Source organism: Fukomys damarensis, unplaced genomic scaffold (assembly GCF_012274545.1).
Source record: "Fukomys damarensis isolate Sample0158 unplaced genomic scaffold, DMR_v1.0_HiC HiC_scaffold_9, whole genome shotgun sequence".
Classification (NCBI taxonomy): domain Eukaryota; kingdom Metazoa; phylum Chordata; class Mammalia; order Rodentia; family Bathyergidae; genus Fukomys; species Fukomys damarensis.
Genome location: NW_022900921.1, coordinates 4,647,277 through 4,658,923, shown reverse-complemented (window position 1 = coordinate 4,658,923; position 11,647 = coordinate 4,647,277). Strand labels below are relative to the sequence as shown.

General features: G+C 48.1%; 1 protein-coding gene across 1 annotated transcript in view; it reads left to right on the top strand.

The window, feature by feature from the left end:
• Fstl4 (follistatin like 4) overlaps positions 1 to 11,647 on the top strand; it is a 525,946-nt gene that overhangs the window by 31,958 nt on the left and 482,341 nt on the right. Inside the window, exons 6-7 of the mRNA XM_019209874.2 lie at positions 6,134 to 6,242; positions 10,374 to 10,702. The gene's annotated coding sequence lies outside the window, so the exon portion shown is untranslated. The remainder of the gene's footprint in view (positions 1 to 6,133; positions 6,243 to 10,373; positions 10,703 to 11,647) is intronic.

Genomic DNA, 11,647 nt, shown 5'->3' with positions numbered 1-11,647 from the left:
TTTTTTTGAGACAGGGTCTGAGTACGTAGTTGAGACTGACCTGGAACTCACTATGTGGCCCAGGCTGGTCTCGAACTCACAGTGATCCTCCTGCCGCAGCCTCCTGAGTGCTGGGATTACCGGTGTGCGCAGCCATGCCTGGCTACTTCATCATTTTTGAGTGGTATATGATAAAGATAAAATTTTAATTAAAAATTGAGACGTGTTGCTGGCTTATATTATAAAGTTTTTTCCACAAATGGCATTTAAAAATATTAGTTATAAATAAGAACAAATTAAACTTCTTCCCATTTACCAACTGATGATAATTCTATAATAATAAAAATAATAGCCAACATTTATTTTGTACTTTCTGTATATTAGGAGCCACTGTAAGTGCTCCACAGGCATTAATTTAATTTTGTTTTAATTAGTTGTGCAAGAAAAAACATGCTTTGCTAACAAATTCTGACATGTTTGTAGGTGGGGGCTAAGTATGTATTAAAATGCAGATTGAAATTTAACTGTGTGGTTCAGCATCAGCAGCTGCTTTCATGACCTGGTGTTTTAGATTTTTGCATTGTGCACTACAGAACCACAAATGTTTATTTTTACCATGTTTGCCTCCTGTTTTAAATGACAAGATAGAAGAAATGGCCTCATGCTGTTATTTGTAAGCACTTTGCCACAAATAACATATTGCATGTGTGGGCCGCCTTTATTACCAACAAATGAAAAGCCAAATAGAGTATAATTGTCACTATATTTTCTTTTTTAAACATTCTGAAGTGCCAGAGACATCTAGATATACTGTATGTAATTTCTGATCAGATGGATGCAACTTACTTATCTGGCAAAAATCATCCCGGGGTGATTTTGCATAATTATTACACTTTTTTTTTTACAGTCTCCATTAATTTGTTGCATTTTCACATCAGTGTTTCTTATGCTTCCTGACTTTCACCAATGGCCCATTGTGAGAATACATTAAATATTGTACGATAAGAATAAGGATGTTTAAAGACTATAATGATTACACCTGCGATGGCTGTTAGCACTTGCTCAGCTAAATTGCTGATTGGTCGCAGCATGGATTGGTTAGCACATTTACGTGATCTCCACAATCTGCCATTCTTGCTTCTTGGTGCCCGCTGAGGGGATCTGCAACTTCTAAAGAATCGTTTTCTGTAACTTGTTTTAAAGAATGGCAGTCCTCCCTTGTGGATACGACCGCTTCCTGGTCCCTAGCCCTTCCGGTGTGCGGATGGTGATTTGCGTTGGACACAGCAAGGGCTCCTCTGCTCTCCATCATCCTGGTGAGCTGTGGGCCACCGTGGCTTTGAAAGAGCCAGGCAGGGATGATCAAGGCTTACACAATGGAGCTTTCGGGAGGTCAAGAATCCAGCATGTCAAAGGTGGCAGAAACATCGGGATCGTTATATGGTTCCAAATAGCCTGTGCTTTGGAGACTACAATCACAGCGATCTGCAGCAGCCACAGATCCATAATGAGAGCGAGTGCTGTCCCTGCTCTCCTCATAACCGTCTTGGGAATTGTTCAGCACTGAGCACGTTTCCCACGCCCAGGGTACTGCTCCTCCCTTAGGTGCAGGTGCAATGACTTTGCAGGCAGCTGACCGAATGACCCCCTGGGACTGGGTGAGGAGTAGGGGTGGGTATCTGTCCCTGCAGTCCCCAGACGGTTTCAGGTCCCCACCTCCGATGTGTACCTGGGGCCACTCCAGTGTGGTTAGCTTCCCGAGTGGTTTTCTAAGCACCATTTAATAAGTATCATTCAGTCTGTACTGAAACTAAAGCTTCTGCTCAGACTATCAGAAGGCAAGAGGATGGAAAAGGGTGATTTTTTTGCAAAAGGCTATGTGTCCTTTTTGGAAAGCAAGGTAGCTTTCCATGCAACAGTCTTCCTGATCACAGGACAGACTCAGAGAGCCCTGAACACCTGACAAAATGCGGGAAAACCTGGCTGTCTTTCTTGAGCATCAAGGTACCTGACAGTGGAGCTAACTTTTTGCCGTGCGACCCTTCTCAAAGCCTTTTTAAATTGGAGCTTTATTTTCTCTTGCATTTCCTGTAACAGACAGCTCTGTGTTCTCTGCAGGAAGACCTAGCGTCATCTCTCTGCTGCCCAGTGGCTCTGTCTACAGCCCTGCATAGCAGATAAGTTAGGTCGGTAGTGGTCTCGGGGCAGGCGCAACAACAAAGCTGAGACGCAGCTCTCAGAACATGTGCCCGCAGCAACGGCAGCTCAGAGCGTTTGGTGCCGACCGTCGTCGGTGAAGTGCGGGGAAAACCCCATTTCGGTGTATTCAGAGAGGTCTCTGGCTTCCCTCTTGCTCCCCCACCTCAGGCTGAGGCTGCACGAGAGCCGGAGTGGCTGCTTCGCCATTTTTGAGCACTCGGTTCTTGTCCTTTGTGAGTTCACAGAGCCCTTTGAGAATCAGTGACAGTGAGGGCTCATCCCCTCTGCGGAATACTCACTTGTGGGGCACGCGGAGTTTTGTGACTGTCTTCACCTGGAAGCTCATAGATGCTCCCGAAATCCATACGCTTGAGATTGAGTCCCAGGTTCTCCCTGGAGCTCTAGACTCCTCTCTGGCTGCCCCGGAGGCAGGCACTGCTCCAATCAGTCCTCTCCCACCATTGCCCTTTGCCACTGAGCGCATTTCCTGGGACCAACCCTTTCTGCTCCTGTTTCTTAGCTCGGCTGACCGCCCATTAGCCTCCAGTGCATCCCTGTGTGTGTGTTCTCCCTTCTCTCTGTCCCTAATACCGCAGCCTGGCTGTGGCCTTCATCCTCCTATCTTTGAAAGGTCACAGAAGCTTTCCATGCAGCTCTCAGCTAACCGTCCCTAAACCATACATACAATGAGTTGTATGTTCTGTGGTCAAGTGGCTCTCTAAGTTGTGACCGTGCTACCTCCAGCTTAGACCCCTGCTGTCTCCCATCCCCCTAGACCCCTAGACGCCTTAGCATGGCTGCACTCAGGGCTGCCCACAGCCAGGACCGACCCTGCAGCAGATGCTGCTGCTCACGCCCTGCTCGTGCCCTTTGGGTCTTGCAGGCCCTCCCTCTGCCTGCCAGTAGCTTGTCTGTATGCCTGAGGGATCCTGGCGTAGATATGTAGATCCCACTCTGCCAGGGCACACAATAGGCTACTTCCGGTGCCTCCCTGGTCCCTGAGAGCAGCTTTGAGTAAATGAAGGCTGATGGGAGTTGGATATTAGTACTCCAGCTCTTAGTGCCTTGGGAGGGATAACCTTAAAGTGCTCCCAGAGTTCCTAAAGTTCTGGAGCCACCTCAAGGCTGGTGTTTCCTTAGGGACCACCTCCCACACGTGTTACTGGCCTCAAGGCTTCCTTTCGGGTCCTCTTCTGCAGGAATCCAGTTTAAATCCCTGGTGACCTCATCAGCCCTCCTCAGAGCCTCTGCCTTTCCCTGACCGTCTCCTGGTCCCACCCACCTATCCTTGCATCTTTGCTCAAGCTGCGTCCTCCACCTGGTGTGAATTCCTGTCAGTCTCCCCAGTCTTGGCCTCTTCTGGGAGGCCTGTCCAGGGGGCACACCCAGCCGCTGTTAGCTGCTAAGAGTCTTCGCATTACCCTGCTGCTTGTTGGATTTGATGTCTGTCTCAGGAATGAGGGAGCAGCAGACGGTAGGTTGAAGTAGGCCTGTAGGCTGCGTTGTGCGGGTCCCCGCCCAGTCCAGGAGTTCTTGCACTCAGCATTGAGTACTTACTTTCTTACCTTCCCCCACAAGCTGGGTGTGTGTCTGACAGGCATTTGATGTATTCCTCGTAGTGCTCACCGTCTTACTGGGCTGGCACTTTTCCCCTGCACTGTCCTTTTTCTGCCATGACAGGGCTGTTCTCTGTCCACCTGGCTCTCAACTTGACTGCGATTTTAATTTCAGCTGGGGTTTGGCTGTCCCTTTCGAAATGGCTGCCCCTTCATATTGACTTTTCTGTGTAATGGCATCATCTTATCTCTGCTTTTACTCTGCAAACTGGCCTCATATTAACTTCCTAAATAGGCTCTAATTTTGTACCTCTTTCCCGTGACATTTGCTGGATGCCCTCATGCTGCTCTGCCTCTGGGTTCATCCACTTCTTCCTGTCAACCTATCAGAGGCCTTTCTGGGAGGAAAAAATGGCTTCTGCACACCTCACACGGAGAGTCCAGTCCCTTCCGTTGCTGGCTCCAGGGTTTGCTGTGGCCTGATATTCGCCAGAGATCACAGGCAGTGATGTAATGAGGTATCCACTTGCTTGCTGGAACCCTGTATTGTTTTGGACCCAGTGATCTTGAGTATCAGAGCCCTGTTCTGCTCTGTGAATCGTGGTGGATCCTTTCATGCTGAATTAGTTCATCCATGTCCTGCTACCTCCAGGATTTAGTTGTGTACGCTTAATTTGGGCTTTATAATAGATAATAAAAAATTATATTTTCTAAGATCAACTCTTCTTGGATGGATAGATATATGACAATCATAAACCCAGTTCCTTAAATTCTTTCTCCCTGCTATTACTCATTTACCCATTTTACAGAATTCTACAGAAATCTCCTCTAATGGAAAGGAGAAAAATTTGCACCTTCTGAAGTTTCCCTTGCTTAGTGGAAGAATTCGTTGCCAGCTTTTATAAAGTAGTGAGCTCCCTTAGTGCATGTTAAGTGGTTTTATTTGCAAGATTTTGATTCAGGTATAACTTTTCGGGAACATAGGGACCACATAAAGCACGCCATATTCACGCTCACCTGGAGAAAATTGTTACCCCGTGTGTGTGAGGGAAAGATAATTTGCAAGTCTGATGTAGATCTTCTACCCTCAGTTCCCACAGGGGAGTTCACATTCCAGAATGCAGATTTCTCTTCCTCTTTTATCTTAAGACACTCACCTGTAAGAATCTGCCTTTGGAATGCAGGAAAGTCAAGATCTGAGGATTGGGGTCGAATATGGTTATGATCCATCGAAGCAATTTGACAGATCATGGTGGTATTTGAATGGAACCCTCCAAGGGCTCCACCCACTGAAGAGGACCCTGTATTTCTGCTCAGAGGTCCTGAACCTGGTGTTCTCAGACTCCAGGGGTTCTACTTGTGGGTGTCAGGGGCCTGATATCCCTCTGCAAAGGCACATGGTTTTCTGTGCTTGCATTTACGTTCATTCTTTTGGGGAGAGAGGTCCTAGGGTCCTTTGTATTTCCAAAGGTATTGAAAGACAGTTCTTGGCTCACCTGGGGGATGGTCTTAGGGGATGAGATGGATGGACCTTTGGCTTGTTCTCTGCTCGGTCCTCAGTTTCTTGACCAGTGCCCGTTGTGCCGTGGGTTCCTACTATGTAGCTGTGGGTTGAATTGGGTCAGTAGGCAAGTGAATAAAGGAGTTGCACTAGGGCATGAGCCCAGGCAGCTCTGATCCCAGAGCTCTCTGTTGGGCATCCTCTCAAAGGAAAGGGGCTACTCTTGCTTCCTAGGAAAGCTGGCTGGGAGCTGGAAGGGGGAAGGAATAGTCTGTATTCACCGAAGACCCAAGCTGAGAGTCAAAGACCCAACTTGCTGCAGAGGAAGTCTCAAAGCAATAACCAAAGCCAGGACTGCAAAAGGAAAGACAAATTGGATTTTCGGAGGCTTGCTCTCTGAGCGGTTACCTCTGAGACGTGGGAGGATTTGCGCTGTGGCTGGCCCTGGCTGCCCACGGGCAGGGACTGTAGCACAAAGCACTTCTGAAACGACCCTATTGAGCAGGGAGCAGCTGCCTGGGGCTGGCTGGTGCTCAGGCTCTCACTCTGGTAAGCAGAGCGTGGGCTGGGCTGCTGCCGCAGTCTTCTGTTCCACCAGTATCGCCAGGCCCTAAATGAGGAAGTCCGTCCAGGTGGGAAAGGGTGAGAGGTCTGCCTCTGAGTCTTGGCATATGTCCAGTCACCTGCCTCCCTGTCCGAATTTCATTCTCTCGTATTCTGTGGAAAGCTTAGCAATGTCTGCCTTCCTTCTTCCCAGGCTGGGTGGGGAGATGGTGAGGAGTTGGAATGGGGCTTTATAAACTGGAAAACGTGGAAAGCGCTTGGGGAAGCAGGGATCAGCTGAACGTGCTGGCTGTGGGTCTGTGTGGTCTCACCCTGTGGTCATCTGGTCCAGCAGATGCTGCCAGAGAGCAAGTGGGGAAGCATGGACAGATGGGGTTGGCCGGAGCCCAGGAAGGCGTGGCGGAGGCACCAAGGAGCTGTGGGACCATCGTGGAGGCTGGTCTGTGAGTATATGAGTGTCAGATGAGTAAGAGGAGCTGGGGCTCCATCCGTGCCATCAGATGGTGACCAGGCTCTTTTGAAACAGTAAGAGTCTGTTAGGGCCACTTCAGGAACTCCGAGATGGTGGAAAGGCAGAGCCGAGCAAGACTGGCTTAGCATACTCACAATGGCACAGCCTTAACCGGCTTCCTTGAGGTGCACAGGGCCTCTGGACTCTCCCTGACTTAGATGCACCTGCAAGGGCTACTGTACCTGCTCCAGTTGGTAGCGGAATTAGTGAATGGAGCGGCTGGTGATTTCATGATCCACAAGCCCAGATGGGAAATGAATGATTCTGGGTATTTCTGGGACTTCTGAGGTTTGGCTTAGACTGAGTGGCACAACAAACAGTGTTTGAGGTCCCTGAAGCCTTCTGCAAAGGGGAGGGCAGAACTGTCAGGAAGGGGACACAGCTTGGAGGGTTTGGTAGCACCTGCTCAGAAACAGGAGGAGGACACTGTGGGGACTTTGTCCCACACTCTCTCACGTCTCTTGGGAAATCCTACTCCCTGCTTGTTAGAGGGACAGGGAGATGGTTCAGCGAGAACAAAGCTTAAGGATCCAGTCCTGTGGCCTGACACACTACACTCCCTTTCCCTTCGGATGAGAAAAGTGAAGCATGGGGTCCCGATTGCTGTTGGCAGCCATTTTGTGCCAAGGGAAGCTGACAAAATTGATCCACGGAGGGCGGCAGAGCAGAGCAGTTTATAAGAAATGGAGCTGGAATTTCTGAATAGCTGGTTCAGTGGGTTCCCTTTTTTGGTCAAGTCAGTCTGAATAGGTTTTTCTGATTCTTGCTTTGAGTGCATTCTAACAGATGCACAGGGCTGAAACATTGGTTTTGAAGGATCCTCTCAGTACTCAAAGTCACTGATCTAACTTAGTCCTGGGGTTACAGTCAAAATCCAGTAGAAATGAAGCTTTGGAGCTATGATTTAGGAGCTCCTGCTCTGCTTGGAGACTCACGCTGTGTGTCCAGAGGCCGACGTGCTATCAGCTGACCTGAACTGGTTACCTCTGTGAGCCCCTCTCTGTGTTGTCGGGCAGATAGGCCCAGAGGCTGATCTAACCTACGGTTTATTAGGGCTCATGGTGGTCTGGATCTGGGAGAATCCAATCTCAAGGTTTAGGTTTGTCCTTTAGGTGCTGTGTGGACTGTCAATCTCTAGGACGCCGAGAAAACACTGTCTTTCCAAGTTGTATTCTTGTCTCCTCGTCAGTTATCGGGAACTCACAGAGTTTACTCCAGTACTCACAGTCACACAGTTCCTGAGCTCACGTGTCAGGGGCAGCCGAACAGACAGGCTTCCGTTTTGCAGATCCTCAGACGTTTCCACAAAGGCTCCCGTACCTGTCTCTGACAGTAAGAAAATGAGTAGAGGCCGGCTGGCCATGTGAAAATGATGGCGGGCGTCAAGGTCCCCGCGGATAGCATGTCTTCACTGGAGGTGCCTGGTGTGAGGTGGGCTCCCAGGGCAGGGGATGCATGGGCAAGCAGCCTGCCGTGGGCCAGACACTGTCGTCATGGGCTCTTTGAATCCATACGTGGCTGTCACCTACCTGCAGCATGTCTAACCCTGGCTGGGTCCCCAAGGACCCAGGCTGGCCGGGTGATGTTAGAGAAGGGAAGTGTGTCCTTTGGCCTCGAGGAGCTGCCCCGTCAAGCTGGAAAGAGAAGGGACGCACACCTAGCGGCCAGGGCACGGTTTAAGCTTGTAGACGTGCTGAGGAGTATGGAGGAAGGAAATAGGAGCTGGGATCCAGGCTTTCTCAAGGGGAAATGGGGCTTGAATTAGACTTCAAAGGAATGGAGCAAATGATTATTTGGAATGGAATTATGTATTATTGAATGAACCTTGAAGCAGCCGTTCATTGGCTGGGGCTTGGAGATTTTATTTACTGAGAATGTTGGAATAAAATTTATTGTAACAAGAATTGGCCTGCCCTGCATTTGTCCTATACTTAAAACATGTAATTTTTCACGGTAACAGCAGAGAACATGAAATTTAAATGTAGGCTTCTTTATGGAGTCTTGGAAATGACTTCTTCCGGAATGGAAATGGACTGTTGACTGTGTTAGGTTTGGAGGTGATTGAGCAAATACTATTTTCTATTTGATCTTATTATATTTTAATCACATTGCAAGAAATGTCAGAATGGTACAAAATGAGAAACTTCACAAGCTCATATTTCATTATGAAGTCGGTTTGTTCAGAGCTGTGGAAGGGACCTCACTCACATTGATTTGTTGCGGTGATCAATTATGGCTTAGCTCTAATGGGACGACACCTGTGTGCAAGGAGCTTCCACCATGCTGGGCCTGAAGGTCACCTCTCCACATCCCTCTGCCCGCGGCCCACCATGCTGTTCTGGTTTATGGTGTGACTTGAATGTGAAGGTCAGCGGATGAAATACCGCTCCCTGTTCCTCTGCTTTGCTAACACATCAAGCCATCATGGCTGAACAAATATTGCCTGCGGACTGAATCATAGTCTGAGATATTCATTTGTCTTTCCTCTCCAGGCTTTTAAAAAAATCTCTATCTTTTCCCACAGTAACAGGCAACCGGCTTGGGGCTTTGTTGCCTCCGTGGCGCTGCATGGTGCAGCTGCAAGCGGAAGTCCCCTGCCTGAGGTGTTGGCCTTTGTTGTTTCAAGGCCCAAGCCTGCCTGAGGTCATGGTGTGAACTGGATCTTAGGGCACGCTAGAGGCAGAGCTTCTCCCATCACCTTTTAATGGAGATTGCCCTATCCGGGCACGTGGGGACAGGAGACAAGTCTTAGAGGTGCTGCTTGTGCAGAGAGAGGGCTGAGCCCCAGGGTTGCCTGTTCGTGCAGCCTCAGGCTCCTCTGTCCCAGCACAGTGGCCACAGAAGCAGCAGACAGTGGAGATATGGAAGTCACTGGGTACACAGCAGGAGCCCTGCTTCTTGCCAGGAACCTTACAAATCCGGTGGGACTAGAAAGGTGGAAACCCGAGGCTGTCCTCATGGCCCCTGATGTCCAGTGAGCATGGCTTCCAGTCACTGCTCAGAGGACCCGTTGTTAATCCTGGCCGCTCTGGCACCCTGGTCTAGCCTCCTTGAGGATCTGGGGCCTCCTTGGGGAGTGCAGGGGTGCTGTTCTCAGGACAGCCTGCCCCTTCCAGCCTGTGTAGTCACAGGAACAGCTTCTTGCTCCTCCTGCACACACAGACTTTCTGCAAGGTCTTGAGAAGCTGAGGCAGGACGAAGGGGGAGAATTGGAGAAAAAGTGCTTAGCTTATCTGGCTTTTTCATAGCAGCCAAGGAGAAAACACGTCTTGACATCTGATGTTATTTTTTCCTGCCATTCTTTTAAATAGAAAAGCATACTGGGGAACACAAAAATTGCGGCTTATCTCGTATACAAAATAATGTGGAATCATTGAGTGTGGAAACCATTAGCTAACTCTGAACAGAAGCTCGTAAGGATCCAAAATGGGGAAGTACCACTAACTCTCCCCACAAAATTTCCAAGATCCTTCAGCGCTGCGTGAGGTTACTCAGCACCCTGAAGCACCTTGCTTCAGGAAATAGGATTATATTGTGCCCAAGTGTTGTATGTTACAATTTTCTACATTTGCATATTGTTATATTTGTATATATCACAAATTAATGGAGCCCGTCGTTGGGCTTTATGGACAGTAACATCTGTGTTATAAGCATTGCTACAATAAATTGTTGGGTGGGTAAACCCTTGAGCACATTTCTAGCTTGTTGCTGCTGTTGTTGCTCGTTTGTTTGCTAGGATGAGTTCCCGGAGTGGAATGACTAGGTCCAAGACAGTCACATGACGACAGCTGTGCATATTTCTCTGAAAAGAATGTGACGATTTATGGTCTCCCTGAGAACGTACAGCAGGGCCCGTTTTCCCTGCCATCACCGATGGAAAGTGTTGTCATTCTTTCTTTTCTTTCCAGTCTCGTGGCATCTGTTTGCTTAATTTGCTTCTCTGTGATTATTAGCAAACTTTAAAGTTTTTATATGCTTACTCATCTTTTCTCAATCTCCCTGTTTGTATATTTTGTCCGGTTTTAAAATATGCCTGCACATTCTGTGATGTTCTGCCTTTCAGAAGGTAGAGCCTCATTGCCTCCCCTTGAATGTGGGTTTACTTCTCAAGAACGGAGTATGGCAGAGGAAATATGTGACTTCCAAGTTCTGCCTATGAAAGACGTTGCGGCTTCCACTGTGTGGAATCATTTTCTACGGGGGAGGACAGCTGCCATATTTGCAAAGCCCAAGAAACTCTACAGAGAAGAACTGAGGGTCGGGAAGAGCACCTCACGTCGCAGATGAACAGGCAGTCGACTTGCCAGCCAGCCATGCCTTAAGGTGATGGTGATGGTACCTGCCCGACAGTTCACTGCCGCCTCATGGGAGAATGGAGCCAGACCCACCTCGGTGAGCACCTGCAAATTTCTTGACCCTTGGAATCGTGTAAGATAACACGTAATGTTCGTTATGTTTCAGGCAGCTAAAGTTTGGGGTGAACTGTATGCAGCAGATCACTAACGGTGTTTGTCTTTTCCTTATTGACTTGTAAGGGCTTTTTATTTACTAAGAATATCAATTACTTGAAGACATATGGGGCAGATATCCCTTGGGATTTTCATTGACTCTGCATTGAATTTGTAATTGTTTGGAAGAGAAGTAACATCTTTACTTGTATTTGGGGAGAAGAGTAATGACTTTTTTTGGTGCTGGAACATGAATTTAAATCTGCCTCCCCACCCTATGCAGTTCATTTGGTTGTTGAGTTTTTAGGTATTATCTCCTCCTGTACATTGTTTTCTTTATGTTTATTCTCAGAGTAGTTTAGATTTTTATTTATATTTTGAATGAGATCTTTTTACATTTTCTGAACGATTATTGATAATAAAACCACTTTAACAGTAACAAAACGACGAAGCAGCAATAGCGTTCATTGTCAGTCTGCCTGGTCTTAGCCACACTGTCTGTGGGGTGGGGACAGTGGTAGTGCATTCCTCAGCGGCTGGGGAGAGATGAGTCAGTTCGGGATTGAGTGCAAGGCTGGTAAGGATGTTACAAATGTTTGCGCTATCTTTTTTTTTCTTTCATAACCAATTGAAACACAGTCAAGTCTTACTTACAGTGCCTCCCTTGGCTCAGAGTGACTCTTAAGAATGTACGCGCATATCTGGGAGCAGTGGCGCTCACCTGTTATCCTAGCATTCTGAGAGGCTGAAGCAGGAGAATAGCAACATGAGCCCAGATTGAACACTTTAGTGACTTAGTGAGAGCCTTTCTCAAAATAAAATCTAAAAAGTGCTAGGAATACAGCTCACTATGAATGCCGTGGGCTCAGTCTCCAGTACCACCACCAAA